This window comes from Gracilinanus agilis, chromosome 3 (assembly GCF_016433145.1).
Source record: "Gracilinanus agilis isolate LMUSP501 chromosome 3, AgileGrace, whole genome shotgun sequence".
Taxonomy (NCBI): Eukaryota; Metazoa; Chordata; class Mammalia; order Didelphimorphia; family Didelphidae; genus Gracilinanus; species Gracilinanus agilis.
In genome coordinates, this window is record NC_058132.1 from 204,087,812 (window position 1) to 204,098,727 (window position 10,916).

Sequence of the window (10,916 nt, forward strand, 5' to 3'; positions counted from 1 at the left end):
GGGGGGGGGGGGAGGGAGAAAGAGGGAAGGACAATTGCCCAAAGCTACTCATATTGTTGTTCCAGAGTGGTTACACACCTCTAACTATAAAGAGAGACTTAAAAGTTTTTAATTCCAAACCTTGAAGAACTCAAACATTCTCTCTTTTTATAAGTAAATTTGAACAAGCTTGGTATTTTCAGCTTTGAGAATATTTTCTGTATAGTACTGTATATAAACATTTATACACACACAAACTTCTTTGTTAATCAAGTCAGCTTTGAGGCTGGTAATAATTTAAAAGGCATACCTTTGATGATCATCCTGGGAGGTGCTGTCATAGATCTACACCTAGCAAACCTAATTATAGAGTATAGGAAGAGAGACTCATTTAACTTCCAAAGATCTTTGATGTTTGGACCAAAGATTCCCTAATGAAGTCTGAAGTACAACTTTTTGGGTAGCCTGCCTCTACAATGGCTCCTTCTCACATTTTCCATTACTGTTACAAAAATGTATCCATAATAAGTCTTGGGTTGATGGGACCTTCATCTGCCCCAGGGATCTGTTGAGAGTCTATCAAAACAAAAGGCCAAAACTGTAAACATGTTCCATATTGGTGCCTCAGCTGTGACACTGATTAGCTAAATGATGTTGGATAAGTCAGAGTTTCTCAGTCCTCAATGTCTTTATCTTAATAATTTTGCTACTAATACTTATCTCTTATATATACATCTCTCCTACCTATTAGACAGATTCATAGAGCTGATGAGAATAAATTTGAATAAGAAATGGAAGCAAAAAGAACCCATCCATTGAGGATTAAGTGCCTGAACAAACATGGTATATCTCATCTATTATCTTTTATTTTTTAATTTTTAACCTTTTTTAGTTACATGTAGAAACAATTTTCAATATCTGTTTTTTTTCCTTTTAAAATGTTTAATCTAAGGGGGCAGCTAGGTGGCTCAGTGAGATCCAGACCCAGAGACAGGAGGTCCTGGGTTTAAATCCAGCCCCAGACAATTCCTAGCTGTGTGACCCTGGGCAAATAACTTAACCCCCATTGCCTAGTCCTTACCGCTCTTCTACCTTGGAATCATTGATTCCAAGACAGAAGGTAAGGGTTTAAAAATAATAATGATAAATAAAATAAAAATAAAATGTTTAATCTCATCTTTTTTAGTGTTATCTTTATTTTGTTTTAATAACAAATTCATGTGTAAGTTTTCCAAATGCATATGATTCATGTTCTTCTCTCCCCCCCCTCCTGGAGTTGACAAGCAATTCAATCTGGGTTATACATGTATTATCACTCAAAACATATTTCCATATTATTCATCTTTGTAAATGAGTAATCTTATAAAATCAAAACTCCAAATCATATACCCAAATAAACAAGTAATAAGTCATATGTTTTCATCTGCATTTCTATTACAACAGTTCTTTCTCTGGAGATTGATGGCATTCTTTTTCATAAGTCCCCTCAGAATTGTCCTGGATCATTGTATTGCTATTAGTAGCAAAGTTTATCACATTTGATTGTCCCACAATATTTCAGTTACTGTGTAGAATGTTCTCCTTGTTCTGTTTATTTCACTCTGCATCAGTTCATGTACGTCTTTCCAGTTCTATCTGAAATCATCCTGTTCATCATTCCTTATAGCACAAAAGCATTCTATCACCATAATATTATATATATATATATATATATATATATATATATATATATATATATATATATATATATCAGTTTATTCAGCCATTCCCCAATTGAGGGACATCCCTTTAGAGAAACAATTTTTGACAATTGTTTTTTGACATTTTTAAATTCAACTTTTCTCCCCAAGGTTATAGCCGTACTTTCATATGATACATTTTTCTGTCTTGCTCATGTCATGATAGAAGTTATAAATTATACACACAATATAAATCTCAAAAAGGAAATATAGTGGAAGACAGCATGCTTTGATCTATGCTCAGATTCCAAAAGTTCCTTCTTTGATTGTGGATAACATTTCATCATGAGTCCTTTGTGGTTATCCTGGAGCATATTGCTTTGCTGATAAAGGTTTAGTCTTTCATAGCTGATCATCACACAGTATTTCTATTATTGTATACATTGTTTTTCTGGTTCTTCTCATCTCATTTTGTTTCAATTCATATAAAGTCTTTCCAGGTTTTTCTCAAGTCATCCTGTTCATCATTCCTTATGGCACTATAGTATATTCCCTTACGACCATATACAACAACTTATTCATCCATTCCTCAAGTGATGGACAACCCCTCAATTTCCACTTCTTTGCCACTACAAAAAGAGCTGCTAAAATATTTTGGTTCAGGTAGATCTTTTTTCCCTTATTTCTGATCTCTTTGAGATAGAGACCCAGCAGTGATTTTCCTGGGTCAAAGGGAATGCTAAATGGTGATCTATTGTTTTGCTACCTCTTTTAACTTTTATTTACTATTAAAAACATTTATTATCTCTCCCTCCCACTCCACCCTCATTGAACAATTAAAAAAATCAATATAAAAATGTTTAAATAATTTAAAATAATTAAGAAAAAAGCTAAACCCTCACAACAACATGCATATTCTAGCAGAGCAAATTCCCACATTAGTCATGTCTAAATATGTATGTTCATTCTGGGTTTTAAGTTCCGTCACCTCTCTGGCAGGAAGCAGGCGGAATGATTAATCTTTAGTCCTCTGGATTAAAGATTTCTCATTTCATTAATCAATTTCAAAATCTTTCTAAATTGTTTTTCTCTATAATGTTGTCATTGTGTAACTTATTCCCTTAATTCCGCTTACTTCATTCTATATCAGATCATAAAGGTATTCTGTTTCCTTTGAAACTGTCTATTTCACCATTTTTTATGGCACAATAATATTCCATTACATTCATATGTATATGGAAACATGATGGGAAGAATTCAGAGAAATTTGGGAAGACTTATTTGAACTAATACAGGGTGAATAAGCAGAACCATAAGAATAATTTTCATAATGACCACAGTCACTCGAAGGAAAATAAGATTAAAAGGTATCAGAAATTTGGTAAATTAAATGACCAGTCTTAACTATGGTAGTGAGATGGTGGGTTGTGGATAAAGAATAAGACACACATTTCCTTTGTTTTTGTTTAATCTATACTTTGTTAAATTTGAATCATTGAGTCATTCTTTGGTAAAATTGAATCCCATATTCCCATAGTGCTATAAGATATTTATTTAATTTAAAACAAAAAAAAGATGAAGGCTTCTTTCCAAAACCCTGCCCCTGCTCAGTTCCCTCATATAAACACAAAGTCATCATGGTACTGTGGAAAAAGTAACTAGATTTGGAGACCAAAGTTCTGAAATCAAATTCTAACTCTGCCACTTAATTGTACGATGGAGGACAGCCATTTCACTTCCTTAAACTTTCCTCATTTTAAAAATAACATCTAATTATATATACCACACTTTGATCAACCACTTCCCAAGAGATGGAGCCTTAGTTTCTTTTTTTGAAAAATGAGTGAATTAGATTTTGTATCTAAGGCCTTTGGCAGCTTTAAAATTTGAACCTGTGAAGTACATGAATATTTTTCTAATAATACATCCTCTTCACGACCAACCCAAATATGGAACACAGCCCTTATCCTGCCGAAAATGAAAGAATAGTTACATATCTGCAGATTTTACAGACTGCTGCTACTAATTTAATCCTCCAAAATAATTTTGCGAAGTAAGCAGGTTAGATATAATTCTAGTCTGAGGCCAGATTTGAACCCAGGATATACAATCTCTAAGTTTGGTCTCTATCCACTGAACCACCTACCCCTCAAATAATTTAATCCTTCTTCCACATGATGCCCATTCAAATACTTGAAGATTATCAAATCTTCAGTAAATCTCTTCTCCAGGCTATATTTTCTCCAGTATTTTTTTTTTACAGTTCCTTCTTATAGCCCCCTTATCCTCTTGGTGAATCAACTTTGGACATACTCTAGCTCATCAGTATCTTTCTGCCCACTATTACAAACATGTTTAGTTAATTGAAACACATTTCCACATTGACCAAATTAAAAAAAAATTTGTCTCATCACGCATGGAGTCTTTCACCTCTCCATCAAGAGATGGGTAGCAGGTTTCATCATTAGTCCTCTGGAGTTCAGCACAATAGTATTCCAATACATTAAATGCTATACCTTAACCAGTCATTCTTCATTCAGTTAACTGGGATTCAGTCATTCAATTTACAAGCACCCCTCTGATTCCTGTCTTTTGCCACCTCAAAAAGAACTATAAATATTTTTGTCTATTTGTAGAATTTGTTTTGCTTAGGACTAATCCCACCCTTAGCTACCCTCTCTCTAATTCCCTCTCCTTCTTTTTCTCATTTCTTTCCTATTTTCCAGATACATAAAATGGATTTTTGTACCCAACTCTATATTTGTATGTATAATTCTACTTTCTTTTGACCAGTTCAGGTAATAATAAAGGTCAATTGTCAGTCACTCTTCTGCTAACCCCTTCCTCCTCGTTTGTATAAATGTCTACATGTCTCATCCATCCTATCCTCTCTTTTTCTCATTTTTAAAATGTTCCTTAGCCAAAAAAAATTTATTTTTATCGACTTTAGCATGAAAGTCTCAGCTGATTCTTCACTTTATTGGTTTTGATTCTGTTTTTATAGGAATCATGCCATTTCTGCTTATTTTTCTTCAGTTACCTGTCCTTGTTTTTAACTTACATGCATATATAATATATGCATGTCTCTTCTAAATCTGACCTGGTTGATAAGGATGCCTGTTCTTCTGCCATTAGTCTCTTTAGACTTTTTTTCCTCATTGGAATATATTTTGTCTTTAGAAATTCATTCTTGAGGGCTTCTTGTCTATCTTGGAACAGCTTTCCTTATAGAATTTTGGGCCACGGGGTCCTTCCTATTCCTACTCTTAACCCAAAATATAGGGTATGTTTTCACCCTTCTCCTTTAACACTAATTCTATTCTATCATTTCTACTTCAGGAAGCAATTCTCTTTTGTTAGTCAAAATCAGACCTAGAATAGCTTGCCTTATATAGAATAGAATACCCTCTTGTTGTTTCCTCTACTTTTAAAAATATCATTAATGCAATACAAAAACTTATCAACCACTCTGTTATTGGCAAAGACAGAAATACAGTGCTTGTTCAGAGGAGCACAAGATGGTTGAGGAGCTGATTCCTTCAGGGACTGGCAGTGATCACATTATGTAATCACCCCTTTAGGAATTCCTTGGTGAGCTAGCATTTCTTCTTCAAATAAAATTATTTTCTTATTTCTGGATTGAATGGAATTTAAGCTTTCCATTTTTGGGGTGAAACCTTGCTACAAACTTGGGTGTGTTTCTCCCATAACAGTGGGGGACTAATAAAATGAGGGAAAGAATGGATTTCAATTAATATGATACAGCAAAATATTAATTTTCCTCAAAACTGAGGCAAGCATAGGTTAAATGACTTGCCCAGGGTTGTATGGCTAGTAAGTGTTTAAGACCAGATACTATTCCATAGTCTTAGTTTAATTTTAAGTACTATTTCAAGTCTCAGTGATAACTGAGCTTGAATTTGCCTTTCTATACTTTTTGTAGCTTAGTGGTGCCATCCTCCAACATACCAGGAGATGGAGTGTCATTGTTAAATATCAGCAGAAGAGTTTAATTTACTGACTGAAATATCTAAAAGTACCACCTGGGTCTCTTCTTTCCTTCCTTCCTTCCTTCCTTCCTCCCTCCATCCCTCTATTCCTTCTCTCCCTCCCTCCCTTCCTTCTTTCCTTCTTTTCTTCCTTCCCTCCTTCCTTCTCTCCCTCTTTTCCTCCCCTCCTTCCCTCTCTCTCTCCTTCCTTCCTTTCTCCTTTCATCTTAGAATCAATATCATATATTGGTTCCAATACAGATGAGTGGTAAAGGCTAGGTATTGAGGGTTAAATAACATAGCTAGGGAAGGTCTGGCTTTCAATCCACTAAGTCACTTAGGGGTTAAATGACTTGCTCAGGGGCATACAGCTAGGAAGTGAGTTCATAGTTGAACCCAGGTCCTCCTAACTCCAGGTTTGACTCTCTATCTACTAAGCCTTCTAGCTGCCTCTAATCAGTCACTTTATAATATCCTTCAGTCTCCTAAATGTTCCACAAGGGGACCCTGGAGCTTGAAAACATCTGGGCTGTTTGTTTACCCTTCCTTCCAGGATAGTGAACTTTCTGGTCCACCAAGCTAGTCCATTAGTGTGGCTAGAAAACTCCAAACAGTGGTCACAGGTTAAGAGCCCTAGGAACACAGGGTTAAGGTCTGGGTCAGAGAGACTTTTATTAGTTCCTGAGATATGATAGACCATCGCATAGGAAAAGGAAGTGACATGGAAAAAGAGGGCTATAAAAAATGAGAATTTAGAGGAGATCAGGTTCTTCTCTAGAGGTCTTTGGCTGGGGGTCTTTCCCCAATGCGTTGTTGGTGGCTCAGGCAGAAGACACTCTCATGGGCTGGTAAGATTAAGGTGGTAGGCTGGGAAGTATTTTTTTTTCTTTCTTCCTTAGATTATATTTGTATTAAAATTAAATTGTAAAAAGCTACTATCATTCTCTTGACTTAAGGGTTAATTATTTTTAAAATGGTGACCACAACAATCTTTTTTAAACTAATATTTTATTTCCAAACCAATTTCTAAATGTTACATTTGGCATAATATTAATTTTTCAACATTACACTCAGCTATGGTTCATCATTTAACTTAGAAGTGGCTTCCTTGGTGTCTGAATTCCAATTTCATTTAGGATAAGGTTTCTTGTTTTTTTTATTTAATTTTAATTAATTAATTAATTAAGAATATTTTCCAATGGTTACATGATTCATGTTCTTTCCCTCCCCCTCCTCCCATCCCCTCCCGTAACCAATGAGTAATTCCACTGGGTTTTACATGTGTCATTGATCAAGACCTATTTCCATATTGTTAATATTTGCATTAGGGTGATTGCTTAGATTCTACATTCCCAATCATATCTCCAGCAACCCATGTAATCAAGCAGTTGTTTTTCTTCTGTGTTTCTGCTCCCACAGTTCTTTTTCTGGATGTGGATAGCATTCTTTCTCATAAGTCTCTCAGAATTGTCTTGGATCATTGCATTGCTGCTAGTAGAGAAATCCATTGATTATGCCACAGTGTATCTGTCTCTATGTATAAGGTTCTCCTGGTTCTACTAGGATAAGATTTCCTAACCCTGTAAGTCATAGATCCCTTTGGCTGTCTGATGATGCTTATATTGCTCCCTTCTCGTAATAATGTTTTTATGTGCAAAAATATAACACATAGAGGGGCAGCTGGGTAGCTCAGTAGATTGAGAGTCAGGCCTAGAGAAAGGAGGTCCTAGGTACAAATCCGACCTCATACTCTTCCCAGCTGTGTGACCCTGGGCAAGTCACTTGACCCGCATTGCCCACCCTTACCACTCTTCCACCAAGAAGCCAATACACAGAAGTTAAGGGTTAAAAACAAACAAACAAACAAACAACAAAAATTATTCAGATCACTGGGTTGCTGTGCACCATGTTTATTTGTTAACCACATTAATTTTTAAAATTAAATTACCAGAACATCAATATAAAATTTTTTGGTTTATTTCTATTTAAATGAATTTCAATGAATGGAATCATCAACATCCTAAGAATTTTCAGTACCTCCTCTAATTCTCCATCAAGATTTTTGATCTATTTCATCTCATTCACTGTTCTTCATGATTGCAATTAGTGTGTTGTTATGGGGATAATTTGAGGAAAGGTGTGTGGTATAAGGGAATTTGAAAGGAAGTTGTCAGAGACTTGCTAAATGGGTAATCTAGGTTACAGGTAGGCTGGGATTAAGGAGATTCAGGATATAATAGGGCTGAAGTCAGGAGTATAACACAGAAGGGAAACAGAGATCTTCAGGGAGAGGAGAAATTAAACTAAACAGACAAACAGCAGGCTTTACAGACTGGGACTTAGACTCAAACACAGGCAGAGGGAAATAGACTAAACTGAAATTAACAAACAGGGTTTAGTTAATTTCACAGGAAGGGACTTGTTTTGAAGTTACACCTTCCTTCAAGATGGATACCCTGGCTTTCCTTCAAGCCCAGAGTATGTTGGTTCTTTCCCTCTTCTTCCCCCTTTTAATAACTAACAGACAAATTATACTAATAGGTCTGTTGAAACACAAAAAAGGGTTTATTATCTTTTAAAGGATGATTTGTCAGGAAAGTGGATCAAAGGAAAGCCCTAACAGTTGTCTCAGGAACCTCAGGTGGGGGAAGGGAGTCAGAGATGGAGTCTGAGTAAGGACCAGCCCTTAACTCAGCTTACAAAATACTATTGATAACTAAAGGGAATAAAGATGACTGACTAGTTTCTTTAAATCTAATACTGTCAAATAACAATTAACCCTTCACAGATTTGAACTCCTCTCTAATTATTCTCCTTATTAACTCCACAGACATATAAGATAAGGGAAGGAAGGTAGGAAATAATTTAGGGAAGGAAGATATAAAGGGTTTATCCAAAATAATAATTTCTTAAGTAAATATATCAAAGCTAGGCTAAATTTCAATACTATAGCTAGGTAAGGAAGCAGCTCGGCTGATCAGACAACCTCCCTCCACAGGAGACCCTAATCAACTGTCTTTTCCTCAAGATTCCAAACTCCTAACAGCTTTTGGAACTCAGCCAAAGCTAGAAAAAACCATATGACCCCTCATTCTATACTACAGTGTATACTTTATTCTTTTAGTTCTGCTTTTTAAAAATTTGCATTATTTCATAAAGATCTTTCCAGATTTCTTTAAATTCCTTATACTTACTGGTCTTAATTGCATTGCTATTCCATTTTCTCCCCCAATTAAATGTTGTGCCCTCAGGATTATACCCCTCAAATTGCATTCATATTTTGGGTCCTTCAGAGGGTAGTTACTTTCTGATAAATGGTACTCTATGAGCTCACATTCCTTTAATAATAGACAAAATTAGCTCAAAGCAAAAGCATTTACCAAGAGCCCAAGAAGAGCAGTAGCTACCAAATATTTCTCACTGTAACTTGAAGGCATATTCTCCCTCAAATATACACAATATCAGTGGGTAAGTACAAATTTAAGGGTACAATTTGTGGTGGGTGTCTTACCTAACTCAACTTAAGAAGATTCCAGGGCTGATGGAGAAGAGAGAGTGCTCCAACCTCCCCTCCCATCCATCCACCAGAGACATAACAGGAAAGGCAAAGAATAATCCTTTTTTAAGATCTTGTTCCTGGACTGCTAAGAATGGAAGAGGTGTTGTATGGAACGCTTTTTGGGGTGTCACTAACCATAGATATTCCCAGAGCACCTGAAAATAAAATCCAGGAGGCAAAAAGACAGATGCAAGAAAAACAGCTGGTTTATTAGCTGTTACGCAAGAACAGGGCTCACCTCAGACTAGAAAAGCTTAAGATCATGCCCCCCCCCCATAACAAATCAAACCCATACAATATAAATAGGAGGCAGAATTATAAACTATTTCCAAATTGCTTCCCTCCTGTTCACATTCATCCTGGTCATCTGGAGTTTGTCTTTTACATTGATAGGTTGTTTTTTTTTAATCCTTACCTTCTGTCTTGGTATAGATCAGTGATTCCTAAAGTGGATGCCACTGCCCCCTGGTGGGTGCTGCGGTGATGGCCACAGGTGCATTTGGGGGCAGTGAATAACTGTAAGGGGGTGGTAATAATATGTGACAGGGGACGCTAAGTAATATTTTTTCTGGAAAGGGGGTGGTAATAATATGTGACAGGGGACGCTAATTAATATTTTTTCTGGAAAGGGGGTGGTAGGCCAAAAAAGTTTGGGAACCAGAGCGATCTTTTAAAGTCTAAACCCCAAATCACATACCCATATATACATGTGATAAGTGATGTCATATGTTCTTCTTTTGCATTTTCTACTCCCATAGTTCTTTCTCTCAATGTTTACTGTCTGTCTTAGAATCAATACTGTGTATTGGTTCTGAGGCATAGGAGCAGTAAGGGCTAGGAAATGGGGGTTAAGTGACTTGCCCAGAGTCACACAGCTAGGAAGTGTCTGAAGCCACATTTGAACCCAGGACCTCCTGTCTCTGGTCCTGACTCTCAATCCACTGAGCCACCTAGCAGCCTACATTGATAATTCTTAAGGTCAGTCGAAGGTGCTAAGATGTTTCAGTCTATAAGAACATCCTATTCTTTGACACTTTGGTGCCCAGGCAGAGATAAGAAAGTTATTTAGCTGAAGTTGTAAACTTTCTATTTTTTTCCAGGGAAAAAAATCGTTTTGTTCATTTCATAGAGCTTTATCTCTGTGCTGGACACCCAGGCTTTTTGGTACTCAAAGGCACCTTTGGAATGCAAATTAAGTAGAGGAAGGGGTAAGAGGCTTGCAAATCCTTGTGTTTAGAGAAAGGGGAAAATTTCTAATTTACTGGGTTTTAAAAGAAAAGGTTTCCTAGCTTCTAGCTGCTAACTAGTTCCCAAAATCACTGGAGTACCAACTTAAGGGAAAAACATAAAGGAAAAAGTCTTAATATACTTAATATACTTAAAAACACAGGTTTTTCTGTCTCACTCAGACACAAGGGCCCAAAAAACTTTGGTGTTAGAGCTGGGGGTGGGGCAGTCCTGTCCTGCAAGGAGAGGCTGACTTTTACTGTGGTCCTAAAAATATTAGGGTGATAGGCCAAATGTTACTCTGAGAATTACACATTGATTTCATCCCACACAACATCAAACTCCTTGAAGATGTTTCCTGCAACAACCAGCAACATATTCGTTAAGCTCTTTCAAAGGCTTCTGGGGGCCTGGCAAATCTTTTCCAACCAACAACAAGCTGCCCTTTCTATTTCTGCAGGAAGAACTTCACATTTTATAAAA